The 18694-nt window shown below is 42.8% G+C and overlaps 1 protein-coding gene across 1 annotated transcript in view; it reads left to right on the top strand.

Annotated features, from left to right (window-relative positions):
* Positions 1–18694, top strand: part of GNAQ (G protein subunit alpha q) — a 302033-nt gene that overhangs the window by 146789 nt on the left and 136550 nt on the right. The window lies entirely within an intron of this gene.

Genomic DNA, 18694 nt, shown 5'->3' with positions numbered 1-18694 from the left:
TTAATCATTTTCCTGTCCTCTCTTTCTCCTCGCCTTTCTGCCATTACCCTGCCAGTTTTCCCTAGATCGAATTTAAACATTGTGAGGTGAACTGTGGGGTTGTTTTGTTTTGTTTTGTTTTTGTTTTAAGTAGGTACCCCGCCCAGCACAGAGCCCAGTTCTGGGCTTGAACTCACAACCCAGAGATCAAGACTTGAGCTGAGATCAAGAGTCGGACACTTAACCGACTGAGCCACCTGGATGCTCCAACTTGTGGTTTTTAATACTTGGAAGGGTTTCCAAAAAAAAAAAAAAGTAATAATTCTTGCACTGCTTTCCATAATTTGCACCAGAGTCAGAACTTTATCCATGTCCTTCTCCTGGGAACCTGGGATCTGTCAGACCAGGTAGAGACTAAACAAAAGTAGTTATTCATTCAACACATCCTCACTGATCATAGTGCCATGTTTAAAAACGAGCTGGGTACTGAGATAAGAGGGAAGAATGAGACCTTCTCTGCTTATGTGCTCAGGAAGCACCCAGGCCCGTGGCAAAGGGGTCATGTCCGTTACAAGTGTGGCGTGCAGGTCAAACGGGGACATGCTAATGCGTGGGAGAGGGTTCAAAAGTTAAGCTTTCCTCAGTAGAACGGACTGAAAATGCAGTAGACATTCAGGGAGGGGAGTGGTCGGAGCACAATTACTGGAGGTCATAGAACGGGAACTGCAGGGCAGTAAATAAGAATTTCGCTGACAAAGAGAAGTGCCCGTTGCAGAGGGGGCTGTGTTGTTTGCAGGGTGGTTTGAGCCCATTTTCTCCTGCCCCATCTCAAGGAAAATGTGTTATTCCCATTTGATTGTGTAAGTATACAAAATGGGATCATAAAAGCTTTATGTGAAAATGTTTCGGTAAGGTAGGTTACTTTATTGTACCACACCTATCCTCAAATAAGCTTCCTTTGAGGAGGACAGACATGTCTTATCCACCTGTGCTTTTTCCCACTTGGCAGAGTCCCGTAATTTAAAAAACAGTACAGCTGTCCCAACAAATCTACAGAATCTGTACTTGGAAATATATTCACTTGTCAGTTAGCAATTCAGCTCCAAATTTCAGGTGTCCCTTGAAAAGAACTGATGGGTTTTTACCAACACTCATCGTCACACGGGACATTGAAGGAGCTTTTTCTGTCACCGAGATCATCATACTTGGTATTCATGATGCTAAAACAGATTTCATGAAAGAATGGTGAGACTAACAACCCTCATAATGGCAGTCTCTATGAAATGGAAGAGGGAATATAAACCAATTATATGACAGTACAGAATATTTGAATAGCTACCAGGGAGTATTCTTTGGAGAGAGCTGGTCTGCAAGGCAAGCATTAGAAGCAGTATTCGAGAGAAAAATGTTTCGGGGTCACTGCAGCTACCTGTCCTTTTTTAGGACTTCCTCATCATTCTTGGGAGCATCGCTATTGAAAACAGTCACCAGTGCCTCCAAGTGTGAGTTTTTGGGCTAGTATCTTGGAAACAAATTTAGTCTTACATTTAATTTAATAATACAATAGACAGAACAATCTACTGCAATTGATTTTTCCTCAGTTAGTCTAGTTTGGCCTTTTAAAGGGCCTCTTTTGTGGATAAGAGGCCACAAAAGTCAAGTTGAGGGTGTTGCCCTTGTAGGTAGCTCACACTTCTTCATGTCTTCCAGTTTTTAATGCTCTCACGGAGGTTGGAGTGGAAACCAGCTCACTGATTTATTACTGAATGACCCGGGGCAAGTCCCACTTTTTTCTTCTGTAAATAGGGATACTAATAATACTCACCTTATAGGGTTATTGGAAGGCTGAGAAGAGATTAGGGATCAAATGGGAAATAACATCCAGGGCTTAGCATAATGCCCGGCACCTAGTAAGCAAATCCCTTAATATTATCGTTAGCTGAAAACAATGGGGTTCGGGCAGTCCTAATAGGAGCTGTGTTTGCTTATTCTCATTTTAGAGTTAAAACAACAGCAGCAGCAGCAACAACTCTAATAGGTACCTTTTACTGAGCAGAGAAGCTAAGTGCCCTAGTATGTTATTTTATTTGCTCTCTACAACCACTGTGAAAAGGAGGTTTGTGGCCACTCAGGAGCACAGTGGTTAAGTAACTCACCTAAGGTCACCCAGACAGTCCTGTGGTCAGTGCTTGGAAGTTAACCCAGGTCTGTCTGAAAAGCCCGCTTCTGCACAGCGTAGTTCACATGGCTGCCCTTTCGGACACGAGCTCTGCATCCCATCCTGCTGTTGTTGGCTGGGGGAGGAGACCACAGTCTGCCCCCGGTGCCTGTGCTCTCTGGAGCCCCCTCTGGGGTCCCGAGCCCATCCTCTTTCCACTTGGGGAAAAAAAATTGAAAAAAAAATCAGTAGTTCTACTCTATGTTTATGGAAGATATATCTGGAATGTGATATTTGTTTTTCATGCATAAGGTGTCTTTTAAAAATAAATGAAGAATAATCCTGGTGGTAGGCAGATATGGTAGGAAATGGTGCAGGTGCTATGTGGTGGCTGGGTTTTGGGAAACTGCTACATGTCTTCGGCCTCTCCATATGTAGGTTTCTCTCTTCTTTTTCTCCTGCTTTTCAGCCACTCCCCTCCTCCTCTGCACCCTGCCCCCCCCCCAACATACACATGAAAAATAGCGATGGTGAGTTCAGCTAGTTGGTCTGATTGTGCTGTGGACAGTGGGTGGATAGATGGGGGTTGAGGTTCTTATTTTATATTATTTGGCTTCCGTGAGCTTGGCTTTCTATCTAGCATGGCCTTCGTGTTATATCACCCACTGCGAGAGGTTCCCATTGTCTGCATGATTGAAGTGTAAAGTGATGCCTTCAGCGTTGTGGCTTCTGTGATTCTCCTTCTAATTACCAGGAAAAGGGTCACTGGTTTATGAGCTCATCTTCTGAGGCTCTTTATTGGCATTAAACTTGGCTCTGATCTGTGAAAGTGGACAGTTTCCAAGGCATTTCCCCATCCCCGAGAGCTCCATGGAGATCATATTTGCGGGAAGCATATCCATAAAGTAATTAGTCAGTGAGTAGATGGACCTGCCTCCAACAAATGCTCAGGCTCTCACCCTAATAGCTTGTCTGCCTGGCTGGTGGCTTCTGCCTTCTTTGGGGACAGTTAGCACAGCTGATTGTTTCTGAGCCTGGTAAAAAGTTATATTTGCATTTATACTTCTTCTAACAGCAAAATGTGGGCTAATGTAACCCCTTGCCCTTTTGACTGAGGGCATTCATGTCGACTGTGCAGAGGATTTAATTTCTAACACAGACGGAAGTAGTTCTAGAATGTTGGGTAGCCAGCTGACCTTTTTCAGATTTGAGGGGTATCACCGGCATTAGCTATGTGAAGCAACAATGAAATTGTCTCATTTTCTCCCCTTTGCTATTTACTCAAGCCTAACCAGAGAATTTGGTTTTCGGTAATCTTAGTGGATCAAATAAATCACACTGAACTTTAAACTTTAGATGGGTTGCTTCGCCTAGCCACCCTTGAATGTAAGTGGAAATGGTGGTTACTGAAGTTCAAGGGGCTTGGAGGGGTATGGGGAAAGCCCCCTGCCCCAAAGGCTATCTCCAGATTCCTTGAAATGACCAGTTCATTTCTTTTGAGGTTCCTGGTATCTGGTTTTATCTGCAAATCCCTGCGTTAGTGGGTTAAGGTAGAATAGATTGAGATGGGGTGGTGGTAAGAGGGAGATGGAATGGAAGGTAGAATACCTTGGAAGCAGGGTCACTGCCCTGAGTTCATGCCCAGGCCAGAAACAGTAGAAGGTTCCAGAGAAGGGAAGTGGGACTGGGAAGACAGATTCACTTAATCTTTATGGGCATACCCCAAGGCAAGTCTGAGCCTAATACACTGTGTGGAGTACCTCTTGCAGCCTGGCTGTTTTCTGTGTACCAAAGAAAAAGGAATGGTGGAAGGCTTTAGTACGTACGTTAGTGAGAACCACCCATGGTCATGAAATCTGAACACAAATGCAAGAGATGTTTTATGTCCTTAATTTGTTTCACGCCGAGGCACACAGCTGCTTTTTGGACATCCTGCATCCCTTTACCACCTGGGCCCAGAAGCAGTGTGTGTGGCTGCCTTTCATTGTCTCCCTCCAGACATCATTTCGTCTTCCCCTGCTCCTTCCTCCTGGCCCTTCTCACCCCTTCCTCCTCCTTATGTCTCAGGAAATGCCACCGTCACAAAAACACCTGCCAGTAAACTCCTAAATGCATTATGTGCAGTAAGAGAAGAGCAGCTCGGTGATTTGGTTCCTACATATGTTTTCATTTGGGGGGAACATTTCAATTCTTGAGAGCGCTGCAGATACATATAAAATAAATAGGCATCTCTACCATCAGCCCTGTTAGAGAATACATAAGCATTTATTTCCCTTGGAGGTAAAGTCAAGCCTCAAAGAAAGGATAATAAATACAGTAAGGCTCATTTCCTCCCTGTACCCAACAGTGAGTGGTATCAGCTATTGTACCTTGCCTGTGAAAATGGATACAGATATTCCACTGTGCTGGCAAACATCTGCTAACCACTGTTACTGCAGTTCTGTTTCTCTTCTTCAGCTAGCTTCAGCTAAGTTGGGTGTTTGAGTGTTGTAACATCCTCAGGATTAGACCCCGAGGGAGGAATACAAAACCATATTCTACTACGCTTTCCAGTACGTTCTTTCTTCCAGCAAAGCAATTTTGCTTGCTGTTCTCTCCCTCTGGTGCGTTTCTGGGAACATTCTCATGACCTGGAATTATCCTCTTACTTTCGTCTAAGCCAGGTCTTTCTTCTGCCAGATTCCACCTTGGATTTTCTGTTCTTCTGTTCTCATTCGTTCTTACCCCTGGGAGAGAGAGAGAGCTCTCAAGTGTGCACCACCTTTAGGTGGATTGCGTTGCTTTCTATGTGTGTATATAAGCCCCTTTCATGTGCCTTTGTGGCATATATACAGAGCCTGGTATGCACTGCAGAAAGCACAGGACCATGAATCAGGAATGCTGCAGTCTTTATGTGTGCGACCTTGGACTTGCTCTCCATTTCTCTGGGCTTCAGTGTCCCATCTGTGAAACGAAGGATAGTTTCTTCCACACCAGTCACACAACTTTGTGGTCAAGAACTTAATTTGCTCAAGTGTGTTAAAATGTGCTTTGTAATCTGTAGCTCATGTGAAGTACACGTGTGTGGTATGAGTTTTTGAAAGTCAGAAATAGTTTATTTATTTATTTATTTATTTATTTTTTAAAGATTTTATTTATTTATTTGAGAGAGAGAGAGAATGAGAGATAGAAAGCACGAGAGGGAAGAGGGTCAGAGGGAGAAGCAGACTCCCTGCTGAGCAGGAAGCCCGATGCGGGACTCGATCCCGGGACTCCAGGATCATGACCTGAGCCGAAGGCAGTCGCTTAACCGACTGAGCCACCCAGGCGCCCAGTCAGAAATAGTTTCTTACACAGAAGAGCTGTATCACACGCACATTTAGCATATGGGAGGTCGACCTTAGACATGGTGCCTCCTCTGAAGCCAACCCTTGGCTTCCTTGCTCCGGGGAAGGGAAAGCCACGGTGGAAATGGTAATAGAAACAAAAGAAATTATTTTTTGCCTTTTAAAAGCTTCCAAGAACTCAGACCCTAGTAACTTAGGGGTAATTTGCAGTGACTTTAGGAATTTGCACAGGTAGCTTTGACCATGTGATTTTTACTGTCAGTGCAGACTTTATAACCAAACCACAGTGCATTTGCACTGTATTTCGTATAGTTCTGGTTGCTTAGCTCATTGCTGAGTGGATGCTCAAGAAAGACTGAGTAAGATATAGCAAGAAGTTACAAGAATTTGATAAATGATAATTTGCCCTTCAGAAAATTGTGGACACTACGCTATTATTTGCTTTGGAGGAACTACTAAAATGTATTCCTTATTAGCCCTGGAATACAATAAAACTTTAAATTCAGCATACATGAGATAATAATTTAGGGCATGGCAGAATTTTATCCAAACTTTTGGATAGGGATTTCCCTTTCACTCTTGCCCCTTGCGTATGTCCCTTGTGCGTTCACACACACACACACACACACACACACACACACACACACACACACATCCTGGGGAAGTTCACTGTTGGGACAGATAATCAGAAAATCTCAAATTGTCCTTTAAGAGTACTTTTTCTCTTAACGGCTTCTGGTTTCTGATGTTAAAGGACCATAGGTCTCACATTTGTCCACTCAGGTAGTAAAACTCTGCAGTTCTATTATAGAACAGAAACGAGTGACATTTTTATAGCACACTTTGGACAACTGACACATCTTTATCACTCCATCTGGGGACTGATCATGGCATCAGAACCTGGGAGCAAAGCAAGGTGAGGCTATGGAGAGAGGAAGCCACCAAGAAGCAGCATTTCTACCTTGCCTTTGAAGAAGACAGAAGGGATCAGAATAACCCACTACATAGAAGACTTCTCTGATTTCATAACAAGTCCTCCCCACCCCCTGTATACCACCCCCACCAGAGAAAACCCCAAAAGCCCTATTCATTCATTCATTCATTCATTCATTCATTCTTTTTAGAGAGAGTGAGAGCGTGAGCTGGGTTCAGAGCAGAGGGAGAGGGAAAGAGAATCCCAAGCAGGCTCCACATTCAGCACTCAGCCCAACACGGGGCTTGACCTCACGACCCTGAGATCTCGAACTGTCATTGGCTTAACCGACTGAGCCACCCAGGTGCCCCCCAAAAGCCCTGTTTATGAGAAAAGCAAGGAGAAATTTGAGCCAGTCTGATTGTTTTGAGAATAACTTGATTGATCTCTACATTTAACCCATGTCATCTGAGTAGGCCACTGGGCTGGCTGTTCTCTCATCTCCAGTTCGTAAGCATAATCCTGGTACTGAGTTACGGTTACAATTTAGGAAGAGTCCAGTTCTGGGTCAGGGGCTATAATCCTCTTCTGAGGAACCCACGGGGCATGTCTTAAGAAAATAAAATGGTATCACAAGGAAAAAGAAGATGGAATTGTCAGACTACTACTTTTTAGTTCCTTAGATACCATATATAACCTATAGTCTATGTTGTAGGGAGAGTCAAAACTAAGCTTTCAAAAATTCTCTTAAAACTTGCCTTTGAGATACAATTTACATTCAATAAAATGTGCCCATTTGAAGTGTGCAGCTTGAGGTGCTGAGACTGGGTAAAGCCTATGCCATTGGTAGGTAGAAAGGTAGCACCATCTCTGATGCTCTAAACATACCTTTCAAACTGCTTCCTCTAACCCCATTTTTATGTAGCATATGTGTTTGCCAATATCACATAACTAAACTATCCCCAAAGGAAACTGTTTAAAAATTCTCCATTAGCTGATTAAGCTCTCATAGCCTTCTTGACCCAGAAGATCATTTTTTATCCTGCTCTTAGAAGCTGTCATATCAGCATGTTATCTTCAGGAGTTACTGAAAAGAACCAAGTGATGAAGGGGAGCAATTTTATCCTGTTCTAGCTGTGACGTCGGGTGATTTAGAGATCTCAAAGACAAAGTCTCTCCTACCAGGACTATATTCAGAAGAGGATCTATCTTTATATACATAGAAATATTTAAAATACGTTTTTTCACTATCTAAATGGAAATTCTAAATATTCTCAGTGTCCTCTGTGGCTCGAGTGGTCAGAAGACCGTGGTGGCAAAGGGGGACTTTGGGTCAGCCCTTGAGTGGTGGGGAGTAGGGAGGGCATTCCGGGAAGCGGGAGCGGTGGGTTTGAGCATAGGCCGGGGCAGTAAGATGCATTCAGGGGAGGGTGAATGATGGGCCTGTGGAGGGGTAGTGGTTCATAAAATTATATAGCTAGGAAGTAGCCAAATTAAGGAGCTTTTTATAGTCAGCACAGTGAAGTGTGGATCTTATCCTAGAAGAATTTGAGAGAAGTTATGAATTTTAAGGCCGTGATGTCAGTAAAGTAGTATTTACTAAGCTTTAATTCCTGCCCTATTCTCTACATTTATATGTAGGAAATATGGTTGTTTAACAATTCAGGCAACTGAATTACTCCACGAGGGAATAATGCAAAATTCCCCCCATAAGCTGATTATGCTTATTTAGCCTTCTTGACCCAAATGATTATACTCCTAAATGTCTGGTCATCTTTTATACATATTCTATATGTCCCTGAAATGCTGTGATAAACACAGGCAACTGTGACCTGTTAATTTTATTGTTCTTCCCCTGATGTTTTTCCCTGAAGCACTTAGGGTTGGGGCCCATTCTTCCCACTGTGAAAGGAAATGGCTTAACAAAGAGTATAAAATATAATTTTCTGACTTCATTTAATCAGGCTTGTCCTACAAATTATGCAGCTGAATTTCCTCTCCTGAATGTCAGTTCTTTGTGTTTTTTTCTATCAGGATGATGATAGAATGAATACTTACATGATTAGTTTATTTAGAAATAAAATTTTATATCAATACTGACCCGCAGTGGGAGACAGTTGGAAATAATATTGTTTATAATATGAAATATATGGACTAGGTCAATAAATACAGCTTGTCTCCTGATATTTAGCATTCATATTTCTCAAAGAGTTAAGTTGTATATTTAAAGCTGATTTGGGGAGATGTCATCATTTAAGAAGAAACTTAATAAACTGTTTCCTTATTAAAGGTAAGTCTTTTGATCAAACTGTGCCAAAAATCATTAGGTATCCTCTGATTTGTAATTCATAAAGTTTGATTTATTCCAATGAGGGTTGATTTTTTTTGTTTGAAAAGCATGATTGCAGATGGAAGAAAAAATAGGTGAACCATGAGCATCAGAAACATTTGGTTTGGATGAAATTTGGAGTTATTTTGAAAACTATAACCATGGGGCGCCTGGGTGGCTCAGTCGTTAATCGTCAAGCATCTGCCTTTGGCTCGGGTCATGATCCCAGGGTCCTGGGATCGAGCTCCACATCGGGCTCGCTGCTTGGTGGGAAGCCTGCTTCTCCCTCTCCCACTCCCCCTGCTTGTGTTCCCTCTCTCGCTGTGTCTCTCTCTGTCAAATAAATAAATAAAATCTTAAAAAAGAAGAAAACTATAACCATAGAACTGTCCTGAGATTAAATTGGTTTAGTCCTATAATTTGCTACTATTTTTATAATTAAGTAATATACATAGGTATTATAGATTCATATATTATATGCTCTGATATATATTTACAAAGACAAAGGTATATAATAAGATATGATAATGCTTCTCCTTATTGCATCTGTGACAAGAGAAGAGGTCAGAGTATGACTGTTGACTACCCTTAAGCAAAATTGCCAGTATCAAGGTCTTGAGAGGGCTTGATGTTTGTGCTTGAGGGCTGGAAGATTTTACATAGATTGGCATCACAAAACTAAATTATTGGTCCCATTGATAAGTGATTTGTGCTCCTAGCCTACCTGAGTCCTTTTGCAGGGGCTTAAGATGACAGGATGTTGGAAAGGCTTTATTTATTCCTGCATGTTCTCTGAGACCTGTCTTTGGTCATCTTCCATAAGACCGTGGTTAGGAGTAATAGGGACTGGATGAGCCAGTTCTCAAAGGCATACAGCTTTAATTCATAAAGAAGACTGCAATTTAGAATTAGGATTAATTACCTCGGGACATGCTCTTGCATGGGATGCTTCCACACCCCATTATTGTAGCTTTTCCTCATGTTCACAAAGGAAAACTACTTTTGTCCTTCTGAGGGCCACCTGGAGATGAACTTGCACCATGGGTTTGAGTCCAAAGATGCCCTTCTTCTGTTTGACTTTTCTCCACTCACACACTTTGGGGTTTGTTTCAGATGAGTATATGATCCTAATATATGATTATTTGATTGCAACGTTTTAACTCAATCATTCAATTAATAATGTTTTATTAAGACCCTATATCACATTTCTGGTCCTTATCAGGGTTTCTTTATTTCTTTATTTGTACTTGGCCTTGATCCAAGGAGGACTGTACATGGTTTACAAGGAGCAAAATAACATAAATTGGAAGTAGTTTAGAAAAAGGCAGCAGCATTTGTGATGCAAAGAATTTTGGAATCTCGTGTTGGCATCTCTGAAATTTTCAGTTTCGTTGAGGGAATACAAATGAGTAGCTTAACCAGCAACAACAACAACAAAAAACAACCCTTGCTTATTGAGAGGCACAAATGAGAGGCAGAGACAGTCACTGCTGTTTGAGTGTGTGGGTCCTGGGGAGCTGGGGCGCTCAGACAAGGTTTCACAGAAAAAGGTGGGTTTTGAACTGGGCCTCGAAATGGTTGTCTGGGCATGATGATAAAGGTTGATGTCTGCACAGCTGAGAGGTAAAGAAAGGATGCTCAGAGCACACTCTGTCTTACCAAAGGAGCTCCATTTCCAACTGGTATGTTCCTTCAGGCTCCTGTTTTAAAATCTAATGTGAAGACATTTTAATCCTCAGTTTGAGATGCAGAGCATGAATATATTTTGTCAAAGACCATGCATTCATTTACTTTAGAAAAATAATAAATTCTGGACTACTACTGTCTTTTAATAAAAAAGACTACCTTTTATGCCTCTATTTTATAAGTTTTTATTTTAATGGAGACAAAATATTGACTAAATTTTGTATCCTTTAATTTCTGAGCTTAAATTCATTGTTAAAAGAGTGATGCTTAATTTACATTTTAGAACACTCACTTTTTATTTTTATATTCCTTTTATAATTCATTTGCTGTACACAACCATGAAGCTACTGTGTGAAATTTCTTGAGAAGTGCTCCTGACTGGATTATTTTGTCCACGGATGCAGTTAGTATATACAACTGATATTTTGATAAATTGCTCAGCCATAGCAATCAGTAAAGATTGATATCACTGCTAACCAATTTGGCTGTGATGATCCACTTTTATTTTTGTTTTTGTTTTTAACCAACTGTCCTACTTTGTTTTACGGCTACTGTAAATAATTATAGTGAAGCAGAATTTATCAAGCATGGTTGTTGCCTCTCCTACCAGGAATATTAGAATCAAACACTCTTGTCTGTGTCCCCAGTGAAGCCCATGTAAACTCCTAATATGGCCATTTTAACAATTTAATATATATGTCTCTTCAGAATAATTAAATTCTTCAAGGGAAAGGATAGGTATCCTTTTTTTTTAAATTTTATTTTATTATGTTATGTTAGTCACCATACATTACATCATTAGTTCTTGATATAGTGTTCCATGATTCATTATTTGCATATAACACCCAGTGCTCCATGCAGAACGTGCCCTCTTTAATACCCATCACCAGGCTAACCCATCCCCCCACCCCCCTCCCCTCTAGAACCCTCAGTTTGTTTCTCAGAGTCCATAGTCTCTCATGGTTTGTCTCCCCCTCCGGTTTCCCCTCTTCATTTTTCCCTTCCAACTATCTTTTTTTTTCAAATTTTTTACTGTTATGTTAATCGCCATACATTACATCATTAGTTTTTGATGTACTGTTCCATGATTCATTGTTTTTGCATAATACCCAGTGCTCCATGCAGAACGTGCCCTCTTTAATACCCATCACCAGGCTAACCCATCCCCCCACCCCCCTCCCCTCTAGAACCCTCAGTTTGTTTTTCAGAGTCCATAGTCTCTCATGGTTCGTCTCCCCCTTCCATTTCCCCCCCTTCATTCTTCCCCTCCTGCTATCTTCTTCTTCTTTTTTTTTCTTAACATATATTGCATTATTTGTTTAAGAAGTACAGACCCGTGAATCAACAGTCTTGTACAATTCACAGTGCTCACCGTAGCACATACCCTCCCGAATGTCTATCACCCAGCCACCCCATCCCTCCCACCCCCTACCACTCCAGCAACCCTCAGTTTGTTTCCTGAGATTAAGAATTCCTCATATCAGTGAGGTCATAGGATACATGTCTTTCTCTGACTGACTTATTTCACTCAGCATAACACCCTCCAGTTCCATCCACGTCGTTGCAAATGGCAAGATTTCATTCCTTTTGATGGCTGCATAATATTCCATTGTGTATATATACCACCTCTTCTTTATCCATTCATCTGTCGATGGACATCTTGGCTCTTTCCACAGTTTGGCTATGGTGGACATTGCTGCTATAAACATCGGGGTGCATGTACCCCTTTGGATCCCTACGTTTGTATCTCTGGGGTAAATACCCAGTAGTGCAATTGCTGGGTTGTAGGGAAAGGATAGGTATCTTAATCGTCATTTTATTTCCAGCACCAAAAATAGAACCTGGCACAGAGTTATCTTCAGTAACTATTGACTGAAAGAATTAATGAGTGAGCATTGCTAAGGCCAGTTATGATCCTCCTTCCCTAACTTTTGATGAACATGTTGTAGCACTTTCCAACTCAGTATTTCATAGACCCACAGCACATGAGGGCTGGAGTGTTATTGAAAGTGATCTAGTTTCTTTTATTACGGATGGGGAAAAGCTGAGGTCCAGAGAAAAAGTTGCCTTGCCAAAGAGCACAGAGCCAGTGACTGGCAGAGCTAGGCTTAGAACTCTGGATGCCTTGTGGTCAGGCTCTGTTCCCATGACAACCCCTCCCCCCCTGCCCATTGACCACTCGCCATCTTCCCCCATCTTCCATGTTCTCTGTGCTTGGCAATGCTACCTTCTACACATACAGCTCCAAGAACTTTAGCTGCTTAGTCGATGTCTAATTGGGTTATCCTGAAATAACACTTTTCTAATCAAGGCTGACATCTGATGTAGCCAGAAAGTTGCTGAAGTTTGAGGCCACAGATTATAGGAAGCAAATAGCTTTCTTATGTATAAGTTGAGTAGCTTCACAAAAAATGCATCGGTAACAACAAGAGAAGCACCCTTTTATTCCCATAATACTATCAATTATAGGCAGTTTCTTGAAATGATATTCTAAAAAGGTAGGTGCCAGGTGTCATCATTTTGGACTGACTTAACACTGACTCTTGACTTGTTGGTTGGCTTAGTGGCCTTTGAGGTAGAGAAAGAAATGTAGAATACCAAAGTGAGCTGTTTGTTAAAAGAAACGAATAGATTACTGACAAATGTAGACAAGTTCTAGATTTTAATAAATTCGGCTCCACTTGAAGCTGAGAGTGAAAAAGGATTAATTTTCCTTTGGCAGAAAAAAAGCCATGAGCAGATAACTCTGGGTTCTAAGAAGGGCACGGTCAAAATGGGTGGAGTTGGGTGTATTCATGAAAATACATGGGATGGATAGGAACCACCGAGGAAGTTCAGTGATCTGTGCCTGTGAGGACAGTGCAGAGTTACCAGAACCTGCAGGGAGTGCATTAGTTTCCAGTTGCTGCCATAACAAAGTACTGTGAACTCACTGGCTTAAAACAGCACAAGACTTCTGGAGGTCAGAAGTCTGAAAGAGATTTTGTGGGCCCAAATCAAGGTGCCAGCATGGCTTCTTTCTGGAGGCTCTAGGGGGAATCTGTTTTCTCACCTTTTCCAGTTTCTAGAGGGCGCCTGCATTTCTTGGCTTGTGGCCCCTTCCTCTAGCTTCACAGCCAGCAGCAGTGAGTTAGGTCCTCCTCAGGGAGACCTCCTCTGTGTCCCTCATCCACTTTTCAGGACACTTATAATTACAGTAGGCCCATCGACATAGTCCAGGATAGTCTCCCTAGTTTAAGGTCAGCTGATGAGCAACCTTCCTTTTGCCTTGTGTGGTAACATACAATGTTATCACAGGTAACATTGTAACTCACAGGTTCTGGGGAGTAGCACGTGGCTATCTTTGGGGGGCCATTCTTCTGCCTCACACAGAGAGGAAATCATGTGGTCTGTTACCTTCAGCAGAGTCATGGACTTCAGTGTGGAGTACATCTAGCCTGTGATAACTTCACGTGGAAGTCTCCTGCCAGGGGCCCCCATTGGCTGCACCCGCTGAAGGCTGGGGGGCATGGGGACGTGGTTGATGTGATGTGATGTGTACAGGGAGCAGGGGAGAAGGGACAGGGGCGCACAGTGAAGCTGTCCCTCATAGGAACTGCAGGTTTCCTAAGCCCTGACTTCCTGTGGTTTTTTTGAGCCATTGTTGCCAATGAGGTGCCCATCATCAAGACTAGAAACTGGGATCGGAGAAGCTGTACCGTTGAGTTTCACATTTCATCCAGTGTTTATTTCCCTTTTATCCTTAAGGATTTAGTGAAGTCTTTAAGTGGGTCCACCTTTTGTTAGCTACATGGTGTTTATTAAGAAAAGACTCATGTACATTCACTTAGACACCAGCGTTGCTGGAAGTTTCCAGCCACCTGCATGCCACCTCAGACTATTGACGACACTGATTGGTGAGGCATCTCCAGGCGGTTTCTGTCTTCAGACTCCAGGAGCGTCATGGTGTGGTGTTCTTGAAGGACTGTTGTTCTTGAAGCGCTGTTGCCTGTGGTGCAGGTCAGTTCTTCCTGGGGTGAGGGGCGTCCAGTGTGTTACAGAACATGAATCGGTTCTGGTCCCCGCCCACTCGATGCCAGTAGCGTCCTGCAGTGATTGCAGCAACCAGACTACCCCTGGGGGGCAGTCAGCATGGTCTCTTCACAGGTAGTGACAAGGTAGTCTTTAGAGTCAAACCAACCTCCCTGATGTTGGGCACATTACTCACCTCCTCCCAAACTTTGTTTCCTTGTTTGTAAATTGGGGAGAGTAATACCTGCTTCTCCAGGTCATTGGCCGCATTGGTGATAACATATGTCAGCTGCCTTCCTCATCCACTATCTGACAGAGGAACCAAGCAGAGAGGTGGGCTATCGGAACGAGGTGATTGAGAGAGCACTTGGAAACCCGGGACCAGCAGAGTTCCCTTTACTCCCTGACCACCTGTTTGCCCGGACGAACCCTTCCACAGCTGGCCTGCAGGTACCCAGGGGCCGTGGGCTCTGCTCCTGACAAATGCCGATTTTGCCCCTGGCAGCCAGGGTATGAAATCTCAGTCTAGGAGTATGTTATGACTTCTCTTAATTATGGAAGAATAGCAAGTTAGCCTCCTTTGGATTTTGTTGCATACAACCCCACTTAACTGAATCATTCCTCTTCCAACCCTCCTAATATAGAGGATAAATTACAGCTGTGTGTGCATTGATTTAGGGATTTCTTTTTCTTTTTCTTTTTCTCTTCTACCACTCCATACTTCAATAAATCCAGCATAAAAAGTTTATAATTTTGCTAGCTCACTAGTGCTTGCCACGGCCCCACAAGAGCCTCATTCTTTAAAGACCCAGAATAGCTATAAGGTAGGTTCATGCACTTACTCTTCATCCTACACAGAAGGCCTCATACTCACTGTGTTCTGTATGGCTGGTGCCTGCCTCATGGTCCTTTAAAATATCATTTAAAAATCTTGCCTTCCATTGGAAAAGTGCTCAAATCTATAAACACATGAACATCCTGAATGGAGTTAATTTTTTTGAACTTTCTGAATGTTATAACTCTGGAACTTCTGGTTGCCAAGGCTTCCAGGTGATATCTTAAAGTTAAAAGGCAACGATTGCTTCTTTAGAGCAAAGATTTTCAAATTACAGAAATGGAGGTGGTTTTGAAATCATGTTTTCAGGTTGCATACTAATGGCTTAGTGAACTTCATTTGTTTTTTATTATATACAATGTAGCCAAGCAGATAAATGGATTGAAGTGTGGGATTGATTTAATGAAATTATTAAATTTATTATTAATTCACATCTACCTTCTGTTGGGAGAGCAAAACGAACAGACATATTAAGGGAATGATTAGTTTATCTCTTCTGAATAGACTGTAAGTTTATACCCTCATTAGCTCTAGTTTTTGGATTTCATTTTGTCATTAGTCATCAGGAATATGTGAAATGTCACGGTTGTGTTACAGAATAGTAATGGTGAGTAGAGAGGCCTTGTGTTCATAGGGGACTGGAGAAAATGTCTTCTAAGAGTTGGTATTTAAGCAGGTGTGGACACTCAGGCGATGTGAAACCAGCGGGGTGTCTACACAGGGAGACCGTTTGGGAAGGAACAGGCAGAAATCTGCTACTGGGCTTGGTGCGTAGGGGAAAGGAGCAAGAACAGTCCCAAGAAGCTGAGATTTATAGCTGGTGTTGTGATGGTACCCAAGTATAGAAATGGAGTGGTAGTATCAGAAACAGGAAAATCGGGAGGCCAAGTTAATTAACTAGAGGTCCTCCCAGCCCTCACCAGGTTGGTTGGGCCATTACAGGGTCAGCTCAGGACTTTGGCAGAGGGAATGGGCTGGAAAAGTGAGATTCCTGCATTACCTGCATGCACATGATAGCTGCAGTTTGGGATTGGCCGGGATGGTCACGAGTGGACAGAACAACTGGGGGCTGGGCATAGGGTCCTGGGAGAATGATCATCCATCAGAGCCAGCCAAAGCAGAGGACGTGGCCAAGCAGGGAGAGGAGGCGTGGCTACAGGGGGTGGCAGAGAACCAGCCAGCAGTTTCGAGAAGGAAGGGGTGACTAATGGTGTCAGATACTAGAGAGGAGGAAGATGGAGACAGAGACAAGGTCATAGGTAGGCCTGTGGAGATCTCTCAGAGAGCCATGTTGGCTGCCCACTGAGAGGAGAAGATTGAGGGGCGGCGGTAGGGAATGATGAGAAGCAGGGACACCAGCCTTTGGTTTGGTGGTGAAAAAAAAGGCAGAGACAGCCACTCCACATGGCGGAGGGGACAGCCTCGCTTCTTTCCTCCCTTCATTTCTACGAACTTGGAGCAATGATCCTCAAGCCGAGCAGGCTGCACGTGGTGTGGAAAAGGCCACCCGGGTCACATGGGAGCGAGAATCCCAGCGCGGGAGTATGAAACACAGACCCCGCACGACCCTCAGGCCTGGGGACTGAGCCCCATGAGGGGGCCAGAGTGGAAAACTGTCCCTCCCCACAACCTCTCAGTTGCCCCCATGTGCCTCTTGCCAGAGTCCTGGTGAACAGAGCAGGAAGGGTAGATTCCTGCTCATCCGTTCAAAAGTAGGATTATAATGGAAGTGCGGCAGCAACTTTCCGACTTGGTACTTGTTCTCATCCGTGGGCTCTTTGTAAATCAGACACTGGAACAAACAGAGCTGACAGCTCTGTTTAAAAAAGCTTTGGGGGAGTTTGTAAGGAAATAAAAAAGAAGTCTTAACGCTATGTGAAACGTCACCGAAATTCAAAATTGAAAAAAAAATTTTATTTTCAACCTGTTTTACCTATAAATTGTTTTTTTCTTCATTAAGTTTAATATCAGAAAATAAAATGGCCTTTTAAAAAAAGTATAAAGGTCTTTCCTTTTATTATTACCACCAGGCGTTAACGTCCAGGACAGGAATTTAGGTAGGCCCCTCGCTTCCTTCCTGGCTACCAGCCCTCTGGATTGGAACACAGTGTGTACTACCTAGCATCTGGATCCCCACAGGTTCAACAAAGATCTAGATAAGAAGTGTGATATTGTGGAAAAAACGGTATTTCAGGGAACTGTATGCCACTAATCTCACGAAGCTAAGCGATGTAGGTCAAGTTCTAGATGCCTGTTGAAAGTGATTGAATTTCACAGCAGAGAATTCCATGTTTGGTAAAGAAAAGCGCCAACAGTGATGAAGAGAACCTAGCTGATTCCATGTTTGGGTTTTCCACCCCACTTGAACCTGGAAGGGTCTGAACTTCCACGTTTCTGCCTTGTCTAGCTGCCCTGCTTAACGCCTCAGCTTTTCTGTGGTTTTGCAAGTGGCGGCGATCACATCCCCAAGAAGGCCAGTGCTTGGTGTTACATGATGGTGGAGGGGAAGAGGTATGGACCACTAAGATGGTACAAACACCTCTTGGTGGCCGGATTATTTCCACCCTCTTTGCAAAATTCCCTTTTAGCAAAACTAAACAAATACGTCAAAAAGCTGTTGGCCAAGAGGCCATGTTTAAATCCCTTGTTTAGTCCATGTTACTGGTTTTCAAGGTAAAATAATGAAAACGTAACAAAGGCTTAATTGCTACACAGCCTGACTACCCCAGGAATAATTTATTTTTTTAAGATTTTATTTATTTGACAGAGACACAGCAAGAGAGGGAACACAAGCAGGGGGAGTGGGAGAGGGAGAAGCAGGCTTCCCGCTGAGCAGGGAGCCCGATGTGGGGCTCAATCCCAGGACCCCGGGATCATGATCTGAGCCGAAGGCAGACGCTTAACAACTGAGCCACCCAGGCGCCCCTCCAGGAATAATTTTTAATTGCCTGCCGAGCAGACCCCTTTAGAAAGTATGGAGTGTATATCATAAAAATAATTTTAAAGTACTAATAGAAAGAAGTCATCTTAATTTTGATCATCTTTCTTTGTCTTAATTCATATTTCTGATTTTAGGATATCATCGAAGTGGTAGTCCAGGGTCAGGTCCAGCCTCCTAAAGGTATTCTCCATCAGAAAATAATCACTTAGATGTTACATGCTGCCAAGTGTAAATTATTTGTGTACAGAATACTGATAGTATTCCCTTAGTCCAGAAAAATTCCTAGTTTCCGGTTTGTTGAAAGATTGTGTTAATCCAGTTAATTACTTGTTAATAATAGTTTATACACACACATAAACACACACACACACACACACACACACACACATTCCTTCCTATAGAAATATATTTGTTTCTAAATCCTCCAGGTCTTTCTATATGCAACACACCAATCATTTGCATATAAAATGTTCATCTTCCCTCCTCTGGCCTAGTGCACTTGGTCTGCCTTCATAG

This window comes from Eumetopias jubatus, unplaced genomic scaffold, assembly GCF_037043125.1.
Source record: "Eumetopias jubatus isolate StellerSeaLion01/CBP00866 unplaced genomic scaffold, mEumJub1_p1.0 scaffold_15, whole genome shotgun sequence".
NCBI lineage: Eukaryota > Metazoa > Chordata > Mammalia > Carnivora > Otariidae > Eumetopias > Eumetopias jubatus.
Note: the sequence above shows the minus strand (reverse complement) of the source record. Positions and strands in the feature narration are given on the sequence as shown.